Source organism: Balaenoptera borealis, assembly GCF_965194805.1.
Source record: "Balaenoptera borealis genome assembly, chromosome: 7".
Taxonomy (NCBI): Eukaryota; Metazoa; Chordata; class Mammalia; order Artiodactyla; family Balaenopteridae; genus Balaenoptera; species Balaenoptera borealis.
The window spans coordinates 27680028-27696409 of record NC_138864.1 but is presented as its reverse complement, the minus strand read 5'-3'; positions in this window follow the sequence as shown (position 1 = coordinate 27696409).

Here is a 16382-nt window from a genome sequence, read left to right as displayed (position 1 = left end):
AGTTTTCAACTGTAATCTCTTCACATATTTTCTCAATACGTTTCTTTTTCTCTTCTTCTTCTGGTACCCCTATAATTCTAATGTTGGTGTGTTTAATGTTGTCCCAGAGGTCTCTGAGACTGTCCTCAGTTCTTTTCATTCTTTTTTCTTTATTCTGCTCTGCAGTAGTTATTTGCACTATTTTATCTTCCAGGTCACTTATCCGTTCTTCTGTCTCAGTTATTCTGCTATTGATCCCTTCTAGGGAATTTTAAATTTCATTTATTGTGTTGTTCTTCGTTGTTTGTTTGCTCTTTAGTTCTTCTAGGTCCTTGTTAAATGTTTCTTGTATATTCCCCATTCTATTTCCAAGATTTTGGATCATGCTTACTATCATTATTCTGAATTCTTTTTCAGGTAGACTGCCTATTTCCTCTTCATTTGTTAGGTCTGGTGGGCTTTTACCTTGCTCCTTTATCTGCTGTGTGTTTCTCTGTTTTCTCATTTTGCTTAACTTACTGTGTTTGGAGTCTCCTTTTCGCAGACTGCAGGTTCATAGTTCCCGTTGTTTTTGGTGTCTGCCTCCAGTGGCTAAGGTTGGTTCAGTGGGTTGTGTAGGCTTCCTGGTGGAAGGGACTAGTGCCTGTGTTCTGGTGGATGAGGCTGGATCTTGTCTTTCTGGTGACAGGTCCATGTCTAGTGCTGTGTTTTGTCTGTGAGCTTACTATGATTTTAGGCAGCCTCTCTGCTAATGGGTGGGGTTCTTTTCCTGTCTTGCTAGTTGTTTGGCATATGGTGTCCAGCATTGTAGCTTGCTGGTCGTTGAGTGGAGCTGGATCTTGGCGTTGAGATGGAGATCTCTGGGGGATTTTCACCATTTGGTATAACGTGGAGCTGGGAGGTCTCTGGTGGACCAATGTCCTGAACTTGGCTCTCCCACCTCAGAGGCACAGCCCTGACGCCTGGGTGGAGCACCAAGAGACTGTCATCCACACGGCTTTCGTGCCACCCTAGTCTCGAAGCTCCCACCCCTGCTCCTCAGGTCAGGGCCCCATGGTAGGCGGGCCTGTGTGCTGATGCTCTCCTGGCTTTTTTGTTTGCCTCTTCTCCTTTGACAGCTCATTCTCATCTAACAAGCCATATCCAGTCACTCATCAGTCCTGACATTTCTGTCTCCTACTTGTTGCTCATATCTATCTACTCCTCTCCACCATAATTACCTGCTCTCTTGGTCCATACCAAGATGGCCATTTCTTTTGTTCAACATATATTTCCTGAGCAAAAATGAAGGGACTAGGAATGACATGCAAAATTAAATAGTGTGATTAGGGAAGATCTCTTGGAAAGGTGATTTTTAAGCAACAAGGTTGAATGGGTGAGGGGTTAAGTCATTGAGTCTAGAACTGAGTGACGTAGGGAGAGAGGAACAGAAGGTAAAGTCAGAGAGTTAAAGGTGGATGGTGGACTGATCACCTGGGATCTTGAAGGATAGATATGTGTGGGAAGGTGTAAGAGTCTGGGCTCATTGAAATCATTCTTTGATATGCACCTTAACTATTTAGGGCCAGTATCCTGTTTTCTCCATCCTGAATCCCCTAATGGTGCACCATCCGGGGACACCTGTAGTAGCTGATGGCTTGATGGCCACAACATCCTTTGTTTATGGATCTGGCAGGTGACATTCTTTGCTCACAGTACATCCTCTTGGTCATAAATTCAACTAACATTTGGGAGGCATTTCATGACCAATTTTGTCCTATAGCAGTTAGGAAGGCTCATTCCTAGATCAGCACAGATTCTCTTGATAGGCCACTCAATGTGTTAAGTTTTGGATTAGGCCCTGTTGATAATCTAAAATTCTCTGGATCGCCTGTCTTACTAGTCTATTATGATACAGGAGATGGTTTCCCTTGTTCCTCTTCCCATATCTAGAGTTGCACTTTATTAACTTGTTGATACATACTTAAGTATGTATCAACCCATACATGCTCATACCATTCAGGTAGCCTCTTTCAAGTCAAATCATTCCAAACATAACCTTCCAGTTTGTTGCAACTCTGTCTAGTCATTTGTCTCTATTTCATAACAAAAAGACAGAAACTTAATGCATTATATAGACCAGTAAAAGATGCTAGGAGGCCTAAGTCTAATGAATTTTTTTTTTAAGGGCCTTAGAAACCAGTTAAAATCCCAACCATTCTTCCTGCTTCATTCTGTTCTGATTCCTTTGAGATGTGAAAAGCTTTGGAAGGAGTGCTTAATTTAATCTGAACTTACCAGATATTTATCGTCCTGTGTAAATGCAGGTCTGAGAGGTAGAATTTGATGGGTATAAAAAGGAAAAGAGTAAATGTAGGGATATTACTGGAAATTGGGAGAAGCATGTGACCAGAGAGGAATCACAATGGCTCAACAGCACCTCCTTCACAAATGAGGACAGGCTTATCTTGATAATGACATTGACAGTGAGGAGTTAAACTGTTACTGTGAAAAATTACTAACGAAACGGACAGAGGAAAAGTTTTCATGATAGAACACATCTTTCAAATAGCCTGTAAATTTCAGATAAATATTTCATTATTTGAAATTTAGAGTTTATTGCTTAGAAGTTTTGCAGACTATTCAGACTCCCACTATTCCTGCAAGCACTGGCTAGATCGCCTTCTGATTCATGCACTTGGGTCACACTTAACGAGAATTAGCCGCAACCTTTGTTGGAGAACGTTCTACAACATATTGTGCTAACCAGCTACAGATCTGCCGAGAAACATTCCCTCTCACATATGGGATAGCGCAATTGTCTTCACATGTTGCCTGCTTAGTTAGAACTTTGGGTCTTAGTCCATGTTACCTCAGACTGTGGTAATTAATTTGAATCTGAAACTAAGCTTTATTGTAGGGATGTTGTTTGCAAGTGTGAATCTATGCTTTTCTTGGAGATAGAGAGAGTTGAGGAAATCGCTGAGTCTGAATGACTAGAGTGTAGACAGTACCAGCAGGGAAGCAAAACCTCTACAGAAAGGCTACTAAAAGGCAGAGGGAAGTATGAGGAGACAAGTTTGACACCATCTGGCTTCTGTTCCATAGATTTGAAAATTAAATGACTCTAGCAATGTGACTTTGAATCAGTTTCCTGTTTTTCTTTCATGAGAGCCAAGTAAGGGCTTTAACTCATAGAGCAAGCATCCTTGTGATATACAGTATGAGAACCAGTAGAATGTTTTACCTGGAGTAGAGAAACTTGAGAATATCCATAGAAATCTGGAAATCAAATACAGACACCAACCACTGGAGCTTGAGGGCACTGAGGGTGCTTCCCACGGAGGGGTGGGGGTTGGTTAAGGGGAGCCTACATGACTTGAGGTCCTCAGCCCCACCATCTGAATCACAAAAGGGGGGAAAAGGCTTCGAAATAAAAGTAATCAACGCTTGCTTAGTGCTTTATAGTTTACAAAGCGATCTTCCATACAACCCCAAACCCCTCTAATTTAGGTAGTGCTTTAGTATTTATTATTTCCAACTTATGGGTAAAAAAATGAGATTGAGAGAAGATAATACAGTTCCTCAAAACTCTGAGTAGGACTCAAGCCTCTTTTTATACACTTTTCTACTATACCCTCGTCTGTATATCCATGCCGTTGGTTCAGTGTTAAACTAACGTATAGAAAGTAGTTCATATAAAGTATATCTCTGTATATTAGTGATAGGAGTCTATTAATAAATTGAATAAACATGTCAAAGTCAGAAGCTCATTCTTTGAAAAAAGAAATATTTGCTTGTCCATCCCTCCCCCCCGTCCCCCTTCAAGCTCACTATATTTAACATTGGATTTCATCTGCCATCTAGTGGAATTTTGGTAAACCACATGTAAAAACTAAGGAGTCATTCCCTGCAGTAGGCTGTCCAATGTATTTCTGAAATTTCATCTAATTTTTTATGTTCACCTTACACTTTTAAAACACTTGTATGTGCAGATTATTTCCTATATCAAAAATTAGTAAGTATTCTATCACCTTGAATTTTTGTACAACCTAGTTCTTGACTACTAATATCTTAGGTGACCTAGGATAATTATCTCTCTCCTTATTTTATTTTACTTTTTTTCTGACTATCCGTTTACTCTTCTACAAAATGAGGTTAAAATCCCTGTCAGCTGTAAAATTCAATGGCACTATGCTACATTTTGACTTAATAACAGTTAAAAAATCAGTATGTTTTTTAAAAATTTGTTGATACTCTTCCCCTGTTCCCATACCTAACTCTTCCCTACCTTTACTCAGATCATTCCTACAGATCAGTGAGCGATTAGAAGACCAGAATTATGTGGAAAATCAACAAGTGATGTTTTAAAAGATGGTTAATGTATGTCACACATGTCATGGGAAAGAGGAAAAAAATACCCACTGAGAGAACCATTGAACCTACATAATTAACTTACATAGATAAAATATTTTAAAATTTTATTTAATCATTACATAAAATTTCATTTTATCTTCACAGTAGCTCTGTGAGGACTTTGGAAATGGTATTGTTATCATTCTTTGCCAGTGAATAAACAAAGGAACAGAAATATTTAGATGATCAATCTCACAAAGGCAGGCGGTTGTAGAAAATGAATTAAACTCAAATCTGTACTACTGCCTGCAGAGTAGCAGCTTCAGGATCACCTGGGAGAACTTCCTGGTGGCACAGTGGTTAAGAATCCGCCTGCCAATGCAGGGGACACAGGTTCAAGCCCTGGTCCAGGAAGATCCCACGTGCCACAGAGCAACAAAGCCCATGTGCCACAACTACTGAGCCTGTGCTCTAGAGCCTGTGAGCCACAACTACTGAGCCCGCATGCTACAACTACTGAAGCACAGGAGCCTAGAGCCTGTGCTCTACAGCAAGAGAAACCACTGCAATGAGAAACCTGCATGCCACAATGAAGAGTAGCCCCTGCTCACCACAACTAGAGAAAGCCCGCACACAGCAACAAAGAACCAATACAGCCAAAAAAAAAGAGATCACCTGGGAGCTTGTGAGAAATGCAGACTCTCAACCCACATCCTAGACCTAAAGAATCAGAATCTGCATCCTACCAAGATCCCTAGGTGATTTGATGCTCATTAAAGTTTGAGAAGCACCAAACTAACCCATGAACCATTTATCAGACCAAGATGTCTTTCCAGGGCATGTTAGGAAGCCATGTGGTCTTTGAAGACTGTTTGAATCAGTTTTAGTCTGAACAAAAGCTTAAATATGGGAAAATATTGTCTCGAGTGAGGGCAAATGTCAAAATAGTCAAATCTCATCAGATATGTAAAATAACAAAATGCTTTGAATGATTTGGTTTTTTATTATTAAAAAAATTTTTATTGAAGTATAGTTGATGTACAGTTTTACATAAGTTACAGGTGTACAATATAGTGATTCACAGTTTTTGAAGGCTATATTCCATTTATAGTTATTATAAAGTATTGGCTATATTCCCTGTGTTGTACAATATGTCCTTGTAGCTTATTTTATACATAATACTTTGTACCTCTTACTCTCCTACCCCTATATTGACCCTCCCCCCTTCCCTCACCCCACTGGTAACCACCAGTTTATTCTCTATATCTGTGGGTCTGCTTCTTTTTTTTTGTTATATTTCTTAGTCTGTTGTATTCTTTGGATTCCACATATAAGTAATATTGTACAGTATTTGTCTTTGTCTGACTTATTTCACTTAGCCTAATGTCTTCCAAGTCCATCCATGTTGCTACAAATGGAAAAATTCCATTCTTTTTCCTGGCTGAGCATCTTTTCGAATTAGTGGTCTTGTTATTTTTGGATATATACCCAGGAGTGGAATTGCTGGGTCATATGGTAGTACTATTGTTAGTTTTTTGAGAAGGCTCCATGATGTTTTCCACAGGGGCTGCACCAATTTACATTCACACCAACAGTGCACTAAGGTTCCCTTTTCTCTGCATCCTTGCCAACATTTGTTATTTGTGTTCTTTTTGATGATAGCCATTCTGAGAGGTGTGAGGTGGTATCTCACTGTGGTTTTAATTTGCATTTCCCTGATGATTATCAATGTCAAGTATCTTTTCATATCTTCCTGTTGGCCATTTGCATATCCTCTTTGGAAAAATGTCTATTCATGTCTTCTGCCCGTTTTTAATTGAGTTATTTGGTATTTTTTGGATGTTGAATTATATTAGCTATTGATACATTTTTGATATTAACCCCTTGTCAGTCATGTCATTTGCAAATTTTTCTCCCATTTGTTGTAGGTTGCCTTTTTGTTTTGTCTGTGGTTACCGTTGCTGTGCAAAAGCTTTTAAGTTTAATTAGGTGCCATTTGTTCATTTTTGCTTTTATTTCCTTGGTATTAGGAGACAGATCCAAAAAAATATTACTATGATTTATGTCAAAGAGTGTTCTGCCTATGTTTTCCTCTAGGAGTTTTATGGTTTCTGACCTTTATTTGATGGATATTTAGTTTGCTTCTTTGTCTTGAGTATTGTAAATAGTGCTGCAGTGAACACGGGGGTGCATATATCTTTTTGAATTAGACTTTTCTCTGGATATATGTCCAGGAGTGGGATTACTGGATTTTATGGTAGTTCTATTTTTAGTTTTTTAAGAAACCTCCATACTGTTCTCCATATTGGTTGTATCAATTTACATTCCCAACAACAGTGTAGGAGGGTTCCCTTTTCTCCACACTCTCTCCAGCAATTATTTTTTGTAGACATTTAGATGATGGCCATTCTGACCAGTGTGAGGTGACACCTAATTGTGGTTTTGATTTGTATTTCTCTAATCATTAGCGATGTTGAGCATCTTTTCATGTGCTTTTTGGCCATCTGTATGTCTTCTTTGCAGAAATGTCTATTTAGATCTTCTGCCCATTTTTTGATTGGGTTGTTTGTTTTTTATGTGATATTGAGCTGCATGAGCTGTTTGTATATTTTGGAAATTAATCCCTTGTTGATCACTTCGTTTGCAAATATTGTTTTCCATTCTGTGGGTTGTCTTCTTGTTTTGTTTATGGTTTCCTTTGCATGCAAAAGCTTTTAAGTTTAATTAGGTCCCATTTGTTTATTTTTGTTTTTATTTTTATTACTCTAGGAGACAGCTCAGAAAAGACATTGCTGTGATTTATGTCAAAGAGTGATCTGCTTATGTTTTTCTCTAAGAGTTTTATAGTATCTAGTCTTACATTTAGGTCTTTAATCCATTTTTACTTTATTTTTGTGTATGGTGTTAGAGAATGCTCTAGTTTCATTCTTCTACATGTAGCTGTCCTGTTTTCCCAGCACCACTTATTGAAAAGACTGTCTCTTCTCCATTGTATATTCTTGCATCCTTTGTTGTAGATTAATTGACCATAGGTGTGTGGTGTTATTTCTGGGCTTTCTGTCCTGTTCCATTGATCTGTATTTCTGTTTTTGTACCAGTACCATACTGTTTTGATGACTGTAGCTTTGTAGTACAGTCTGAAGTCAGGGAGCCTGATTCCTCCAGGTCCTTTTTTTTCCTCTCAGGATTGGTTTGGCTATTCAGGGTCTTTTGTGTTTCCATACGAATTTAAGAGTTTTTGCTCTAGTTCTGTGAAAAATGTCATTGTAATTTATTAGGGATTGCATTGAATCTGTAGATTGCCTTGGGTAGTTTAGTCATTTTGACAATATTGATTTTTCCAACCAAAGAACGTGGTATATGTTTCCATCTGTTTGTGTCATCTTCAAGTTCTTTCATCAGTATCTTATAGTTTTCAGAGTACAGGTCTTTTGCCTCCTTAGGTAGGTTTATTTCTAGGTATTTTATTCTTTTTGATGCAGTGGTAAATGGGGTTGTTTCCTTAATTTCTCTTTCTGATCTTTCCTTGTTAGCGTATAGAAATGCAAGAGATTTCTGTGTATTAACTTTGTATCCTTCAACTTTACCGATTTTCTGGATGAGCTATAGTAGTTTACCGGTAGCATGTTTAGGATTTTCTGTGTATAGTGTCATGTCATCCAGAAACAGTGAGAGTTTTGGATTCCTTTTATTTCTTTTTCTTCTCTGATTGCCATGGCTAGGACTTCCAAAACTATGTTGAATTAAAGTGGTGAGAGTGGACCTCCTTGTCTTGTTCCTGAACTTAGAGGAAATTCTTTCATCTTTTCACCATTGAGTATGATGTTAACTGTATTTTTGATGTATATGGCTTTTATTATGTTGAGGTAGGTTCCCTCTATGCCCACTTTCTGGAGACTTTTTATCATAAATGGGTGTCAAATTTTGTCAAAAGCTTTTTCTGCATCTGTTGAGATGATCATATGGTTTTTATTCTTCAATTTGTTAATGTGGTGTATCACACTGATTGATTTGTGGATATTGAAAAATCCTTGCATGCCTGGGATAAATCCCACTTGATCATGGTGTATTATCCTTTTAATGTGCTGTTGGACTCAGTTTGCTAGTATTTTGTTCAGGATTTTTGCATCTGTCTTCATCAGTGATATTCACCTGTGATTTTCTTTTTTTGTGGTATCTTTGTCTGATTTTGGTATTGGGGTGATGGTGGCCTCATAGCTTGAGTTTGAGAATATTTCTTCCTTTGCAATTTTTTGGAATAGTTTCAGAAGGATAGGTGTTAATTCTTTAAATGTTTGATAGGCAAGCTCTTAATTAACATTTGAGTGCTTACTCTCTTTCATTTACTGTGGAAATGACTTTATATGCACTAACTTGTTTACTACTCAAAGGCACTCCATGATGGAGGTGCCAGTATCTTCATTTTACAGATGAGGAAACTAAGACACAGAGGAGTTAATTAATTTTCTCAAGGTCACACAGTATGTGGTAGGCCTGGAATTCAAACCTAGGTATCAGAACCAAATTTCTATCCATCACATCAAGAGAAAGGAGATATAGGAATTTAAAATTTATTCACAGTAGAAACCAGAACAATTGTTACAAAAAAAAATAATAAAAGATCTCATTGAAGAAAGATTTTTTGAAATATTAAAAACTTGAATTTGTAAATTTCTACCCATTAAAAGAAAAGCAAATCAAAATTTAATTGTCCAACAAGTGTAAGGAATACCTGAGACGAGAGCAAATGAGTTTTGAACTAAAAGGGAGGGCCCTACCGATTGAAGATACGGTTAACACTTCTTGTTTAATCATTCAGATCATATCAAGCAGAGCAGCCCCATTCAGATGATAACACGGGCCTCTAATCCCCAAAGTCCAGAATTCATTGTTGGTGTGGCAAAGCAATTCAGTCAGCTGAAGAATAACTGTTTTATGTAGTCCGAATTCAACATAACATATACTTTACATAGCTGTGATTGGTTAGCATAATTGTAGTGTTGTAGGAAATTTTCAGGTTAACCAAGCCACTCAAAATGATTACTCATGATACCAAGATCTACAAAATTGAAGCATCTTCTGCTACAGGGGTCAACAAACTATGGCATGTGGGCCAATTCTAGTTCACCCTTTGTTTTGTGAATAAATTTTTATTGTGACACAGTCACACCCATTTGTTGGGTATTGTCTATGACTGCTTTGTGCTACAATGACAGAGCTGAGTAGGGGCAACTGCCACAGAGGCCATATGATCTGCAAAGTCTGTAATATTTCCTATCGGGTCCTTTACAGAAAAAGCTCGCTGGCTCCTGTGTTAGTCCTTTAAGCACATTTTCATCAATAATAAATATCTTCTTCAGTGTGTATATAAAAGTGAGTCAAACATGCAGCTTTAATGTCTAAAAGTGAACCTTACTATTAGTATATGCTGAACTTTGAGAATTTTTATTTGTAAATATTTCTACAATGTGACAGTGAATTAAATTATTTGACCATAAATGTTTATCTCTTTTACTGATGTCAGTGGTTAAACCTACACGTTAACTTGCCCATTTCATAGTTACCTTTAGGGACTTTTCCTTTCCCTAGAGGTCGAGGGATTTTCTCTCTTAACATTTTTCATGATACACCTTGCTATCTGTTCGTGGCCTTTGGTCTACACAGATCTTGGACTGTCTATTTATCTTTCTGAACCAGTTTCAGTCTTTCTCAGCCAAATGATTTCAGGCAGCTACTATCAAACCGGTGCTAAAAGAAACTTATTTGCCACCTGGGCTTTATACTGCATACACTATTCGTAATTTTTTGTTTATTTAGCAAGTGTGTTGAATATTTTCCTTGTATTTTGCGTGCTGGGTTACTCTAAATAAACAGAAATTTGTTTTTGATCCCAACATAACTATAGAGTTGGGTAGGAAATTACCTTGACACAGTAGTGGCCTCCAAATACACTTTGAGGCACTCTCCCAGTGGTCTTAGAACAAAAAATCTCAGAGAACTTTAGATGGTTGAGTACCATAACTTTAAATCAGTTTAAAATACATAGTGAGAAATTAGGAGAGAGAGATGGGGTAGGTTTCCAAACTTTGGACAGGGTGCAAGCAGGGCAGAAGACTCACTACACCTGAATCCTGAGGTACATGATTCAAGAGCAGGGGAGTCCAAAATACAGAAGGTACTTGGTGTCTAATTCTACCCTTGTTGTGTTGGAGAGACACAGGAGCAAGTATTGCCACAGCTGTAGACAACCAGTGACCTGATGGACAGCATAGTTTTTACTTTTGTTTTTTCCCTGTGTGATACGGACAGGGGACAAATAGGATACCTCTGTGTCTCCTACAAATGTAATGTCTTACACATTTACTGACTCATGTGTACTTGACATTTCCACCCCTTCCTTTTTTCAAAAAATGCTACACTTTATATCTAATGAGTCACACTAGCTTCTTCCTTTCACACTTAGTTTCATCTATTCTTGTTATTTGTTACTCTTATTAGCATAGCTGAATGCACTTTTAAAAACTTGTATAATTGAGAGACCATCACTGCTCCATATCCACAGGCTTCCCATTCACAGATTCAATCAAACTTGGAGTTCAGTCTGTGGTTGGTTGAATCTGGAGATGCGGACGGTGAGCATGGAGGATCAACTGTACTACACCATTTTATATATAAGGGACTTGAGCATCCCTGAATTTTGGTGTCTGTGGGTGTCCTGGACCAGTCCCCTGCAGATACTTAAGGATGACTGTCTAACATTACCTTAGTTTCAGGTGTACAACATAATGACTTGATATTTGTATATGTTGCAAAATGATCACCACAATCAGTCTAGTTAACAGCTATCACTGTAAATGGTTACAAATATTTTTTCTTATGATAGACTTTTAAGATTTACTATATTAGCAGCTTTCAAATATGCAATACATTATTATTAACTAGAGTCACAATGTTGTACATTACATGCTCAGGACTTATTTATTTTATAACTGGAAGTTTGTACCTTTTGACTCCCTTCACACATTTCCCCCACACCCACCCCTTGCCTCTGACAGCCACTGATCTGTTTTCTGTACTCTTGAATTTGTTTTCTTTTTTCTTTTGGATTCCACATGTAAGTGAGAGCATATGCTATTTGTCATTCTCTGTTTGAGTTATTTCATTTAGCATAATGCCCTCAAGGTCCATCTGTGTTATCATAAATGGCAGGATTTCAAGTTTCATGGCTGAATAATATTCCATTCTCTGTGTGTGTGTGTGTGTGTGTGTGTGTGTGTATCAGATTCTTTATCCATTCATTTACTGATGAACACATAGGTTATTTCCAGATTTTGGCTTTTGTATATAATGCTGCAATGAGCATGAGGAGTGCATATATCTTTCAAATCAGTATTTTTGTTTTCCTTGGATAAATAGCCAGAAGTGGAATTGCTGGATCGTATGGTAGTTCTATTTTTAATTTTTTTAGGAACCTCTAACCATTTCCCAAGTGGCTGCACAATTTACATTTCCAAAAACAGGACACAGGAGTTCCCTTTTCTCCATATTCGTGCCAACACTTGTTGTCTCTTGTCATTTTCGTAGTTGGTATTCTAACAGGTGTGAGGTGAGATCTCACTGTAGTTTTGATTTGCATTTCCCTTATGGTTAGTGATGTTTGAGCATCTTTGCATGTACCTGTTGGCTATCTTTATGTCTCCATTTGAAAAATGTCTATTCAGATCTTCTGCCTATTTTTAAATCAGGTTGCTTTTTTTGCTATTCAGTTTCATGAGTTCTATATATATTTTGGATATTAATCCCTTGTTACATATATGGTTTGCAAATATGTTCTCCCATTATGAGGGTTGCCTTTTAATTTTATTGGTTTCCTTTGCCTTGCAGAAGATTTAGAGTTTGATATAGTTCTATTTGTTTGTTTCTGCTTTTGTTGCCTTTGTTTTTGTTGCCAAATTCAAAAAATTTTCACCAAGAATGATGATAAGGAGTTTATAGCTTATGTTTTCTTCTAGGAGCTTTATGGTTTCAGAGCTTGCATTCAAGTCTTTAATCCATTTTAGGTTAATTTTTGTGTATTGTGTAAGATGATGGACTAATTTCATTCATTTGCATGTGGCTCTCCAATTTTCCTAGTACTATTTACTGAGGAGACTATCTTTTCCCCATTGTATATTTTTGTCTCCTTTGTCGTAAATAAGACAATCATATATGCATGCGTTTATTGCTGGGCTCTCTATTTTGTTCCATTGATATATGTGTCTGTTTTATGCTAATACCATACTGTATTGATTACTATAACTTTGTAATATAGTTTGAAATCAGGATTCATGATATCTCCAGCTTTGTTCTTATTTCTCAAAATTGCTTTGGCTGTTCAGGATCTTTTATGGTTCCATACAAATTTTAGGATTATTTGCTTTATTACTGTGAACAATGCCATTGGAATTTTGATAGAGATTGTGTTGAATCTGTAGTTTGCTTTGGGTACTACAGACATTCTAACAATATTAATTCTTCCAATTCATGAACATGGAATATCTTTCCATTTCTTTCTGCCTTCTTCAATTTCATTCTTCATTGTCTTACAGTTTTCAGTGTGCAGGTTTTTCACCTCGTTTTTGCCCCTTTTATTTCTTGTCTGATTGCTGTGGCTAGGACTTTGAATACTACGTTGAATAAAAGAGGTAAGAGTTGGCACCCTAGTCTTATTCCCAGTCTTAGAGGAAAGGCTTTTGTGTTTACACTATTGAGTTTCATATTAGCTGTGGGCTTGTCATATATGGCCTTTATTATGTTGAGGTAAGTTCCCTCTAACTTTGTTAAAAGAGTTTTTATCATACATGGATGTTGACTTCTGTGAATGTTTTTCTGTATCTATTGAGATGGTGATATGATTTTTATCTTTCATTTTGTCAGTGTGGTATATCACATGGTTTGATTTGAATATTTTGAACCATCCTTGGACCCCTGGAATAAATTCCACTTGAACATGGTGTATGATCATTTTAGTGTGTTGTTGAATTTGCTATGCCAATATTTTATTGAGGATTTTTACACCTATGTTCATCAGGGATATTGGCCTGTAATTTTCTTTTATTGTGGCCTCCTTATCTAGTATTGGTATCATGGTAATGCTGGCCTCATAAAATGAGCTTGGAGTGTTCCCTCCTCTTCTATTTTTTGAAAAAGTCTTAGAAGGATTGGAGTCATTTCTTCTTTCAATGTTGGGTGGACATCACCAATGAAGTTGTCAGGTTCTGAACTTTCGTTTGGCGAGAGGTCTTAGATTACCGATTCAATCTCTTTACTAGTAATTGGTCTATTAAGTTTTTCTGTTTCTTCATGATTCAGTCTTAGCAGTTTGTATGTTTCTAGGAGTTTATCCGTTTCTTCTCGGTTTTCAAATTTCACATATAATCATCAATAGTTGTCTCTTAGGAACATTTGTGTTTCTGTGGTATCAGCTGTAATGTCTTCTCTTTCATTTCTAATTTTTTTTTTATTTGGGTCCTCTTTATTTCTTGGTGTATGTAGCTAAAGATTCATCCATTTTATTTCTCCTTTCAGAAAATCAGCTCTTAGTTTCATTGAACTTTTCTATTTTCTTTTAGTCTCCATTTATTTCTGCTCTGATTTTATTTCCTTCCTTCTACTAACTTAGGAGTTCTTTTTTTTTTTCTTTTTTTAGTTCCTTGAAGTGTGAGGGTAGGTTGTTTGAGATTTTTCTTGTTTCTTGAGGTAGACATTTATCACCATGAACTCCCTCTTAAAACTGCTTTTGCTGCATCCAATAAATTTTGGTATTTTGTATTTTCATTCTCATCTGTCTTAAGATATTTTTTGATTTCTCTTTTGATTTCTTCTTTGACCCTTTGGTTGTTCATTGGGATAGTAGCATGTTGTGGAATCTTCACATATTTGTGAATTTCCCAGTTTTGTTCTTGAAATTGATTTCTAGTTTCATACCATTGTGATCAGAAAAGATTCTTGATATTATTTTAATCTTCTTAAAGTATTCTTAAATTTATTAAAATTTGTTTTGTGGTTTAACATATGGTCTATCCTGGAGATCCATGTACACTTGAGAGGAATGTGTATTCTGCTTTTGGATAGAATGTTCTATCTACATCTATCTATATCTATATGTATATCCATATCCATATCTATATCTATATATAAGTTCATCTTGCCTGACATCACTTAAGCCCAATGTTTCCTTATTGATTTTCTGTCTGGATGATCTATACATTGATGTAACTAGGATATTAAAGTCTCCTACTAGTATTGTATACTTGACTATTTCTCCATTTACTTTTGTTAATATTAATTTATGTATTTAGGTGTTCCTGTATTGGATGTATAAATATTTACAATGCTTCATCCTTTTTAGATTGACCCCTTTATTATAATGTAGTGCTCTCCTTTGTCTCTTATCAGTCTTTGTTTTAAAGTCTCTTTTGTCTGCTATAAGCATAGCTACCCCAGCTTTCTTTTGGTTTCCAGTTGCATGAAATATGTTTTTCTATTCCTTCACTTTTAGTCTGTATACATTCTTATGTTTGAAGTAAGTTTTTTTGTTGGCAGCATATGTATGAGTCTTTTTCTTTTTAATCCATTTGGCCACTCTTTGCTTTTGATTGGAGAATTTAGTCCATTTAAATTTATAGTAATTATTGATAGATATGTACTTACTGTCACTTTGTAAATTGTTTTCTATTTTGTAGTTTCTCTCTGTTTCTTCTCTTGTTCCCTTCCTTGTTGTTTTAATGACATTTTTAGTAGTAAGCTTAGCTTTTTTTCTTTCTCTTGTCCATCTATTATAGGTTTTTGCTTTGTGGTTCCCATGAGGCTTACATATAACAACTTATGTTTATAACGGTCTATTTTATCTTGATAACTACTTAAGTTTGAACACATCCTACAGGTCTACATTTTCACTCTCCCCCTGATATTTTGTTTTTGATGTCACATTTTACATGTTTTTATCTTATATATCCGTTAAGTAATTATTGTAGTTATGGTTATTTTTACTACTTTAGACTTTTAAACTTCATACTAGCTTTACCATATATAATGTTTACCTTTACCAGTGAGATTTATACTTTCATATGTTTACCTGTTACTAATTAGCACCCTTCTTTCATGTTAAAAGGTCTCTTTAACATTTCTTGTAAGGCTGGTTCAAAGGTAATTTCTTCCTTTAGGTTTTGCTTGCCTGGAAATTTTTAATCTCTCTTTCAATTCTGAATAATAACTTTGCCAGGTAGAGTGTTCTTGTTTGGAAGATTTTTTTTTCTTTCTGCGCTTTGAATATATTATGTCTCTCCCATCAGTACTGCAAAGTTTCTGCTGAAGGTTCTGCTGATGGTCTTATGGGGGTTCTGTTGTATGGAACAAGATGTTTCTCTCTTAATGCTTTTAAGATTCTCTCCTTGTCTTTTGCTTTTGATGTTTTATAATGTGTGTTTGTGTGGGTCTGTTTGGGTTCATCTTATTTGGAACTCTGTGTGCTCCTGGATCTGGATGTCTGTTTCCTTCCCCTAGTTAAGAAAGTTTTCATCCATTATTTCTTCAAATAAAATCTCTGCGCCTTTCTCTCTTCTCCTTCTGGGACCACTATAATGCAAATGTTAGTCCACTTGATATTGTCCCATAAGTCCCTTAGACAATCTTCAGTTTTTTCATTCTTTTTTCTTTTTGGTGTTCTGACTGGATGAGTTCCACTGCCCTGTCTTTGAGTTCATTGATTCTTTCTTCTGCTTCATTTACTCTGATATTTAACACATCTAGTGTATTTTTCAGTTCAGTTATTGTATTCTGCAGCTCTGTGACTGCTATTTCATACTTTCTTACATTTTCTCTCTCTGTGTTGAAGTTCTCATTGTGTTCTCCTGAGTTCAGTGAGCATGTTTATGACCATTACTTTGAACTCTTTATCAGGTAAATTACTTATCTCCATTTCATTAAGGTTTTTTTTCCTGAGGTTTTATCTTGTTCTTTTTGTGGAACATATTCCTTTAATTCTTTATTTTGCTTGACTCCCTGTGTTGGTTTATATGCCTTAGATG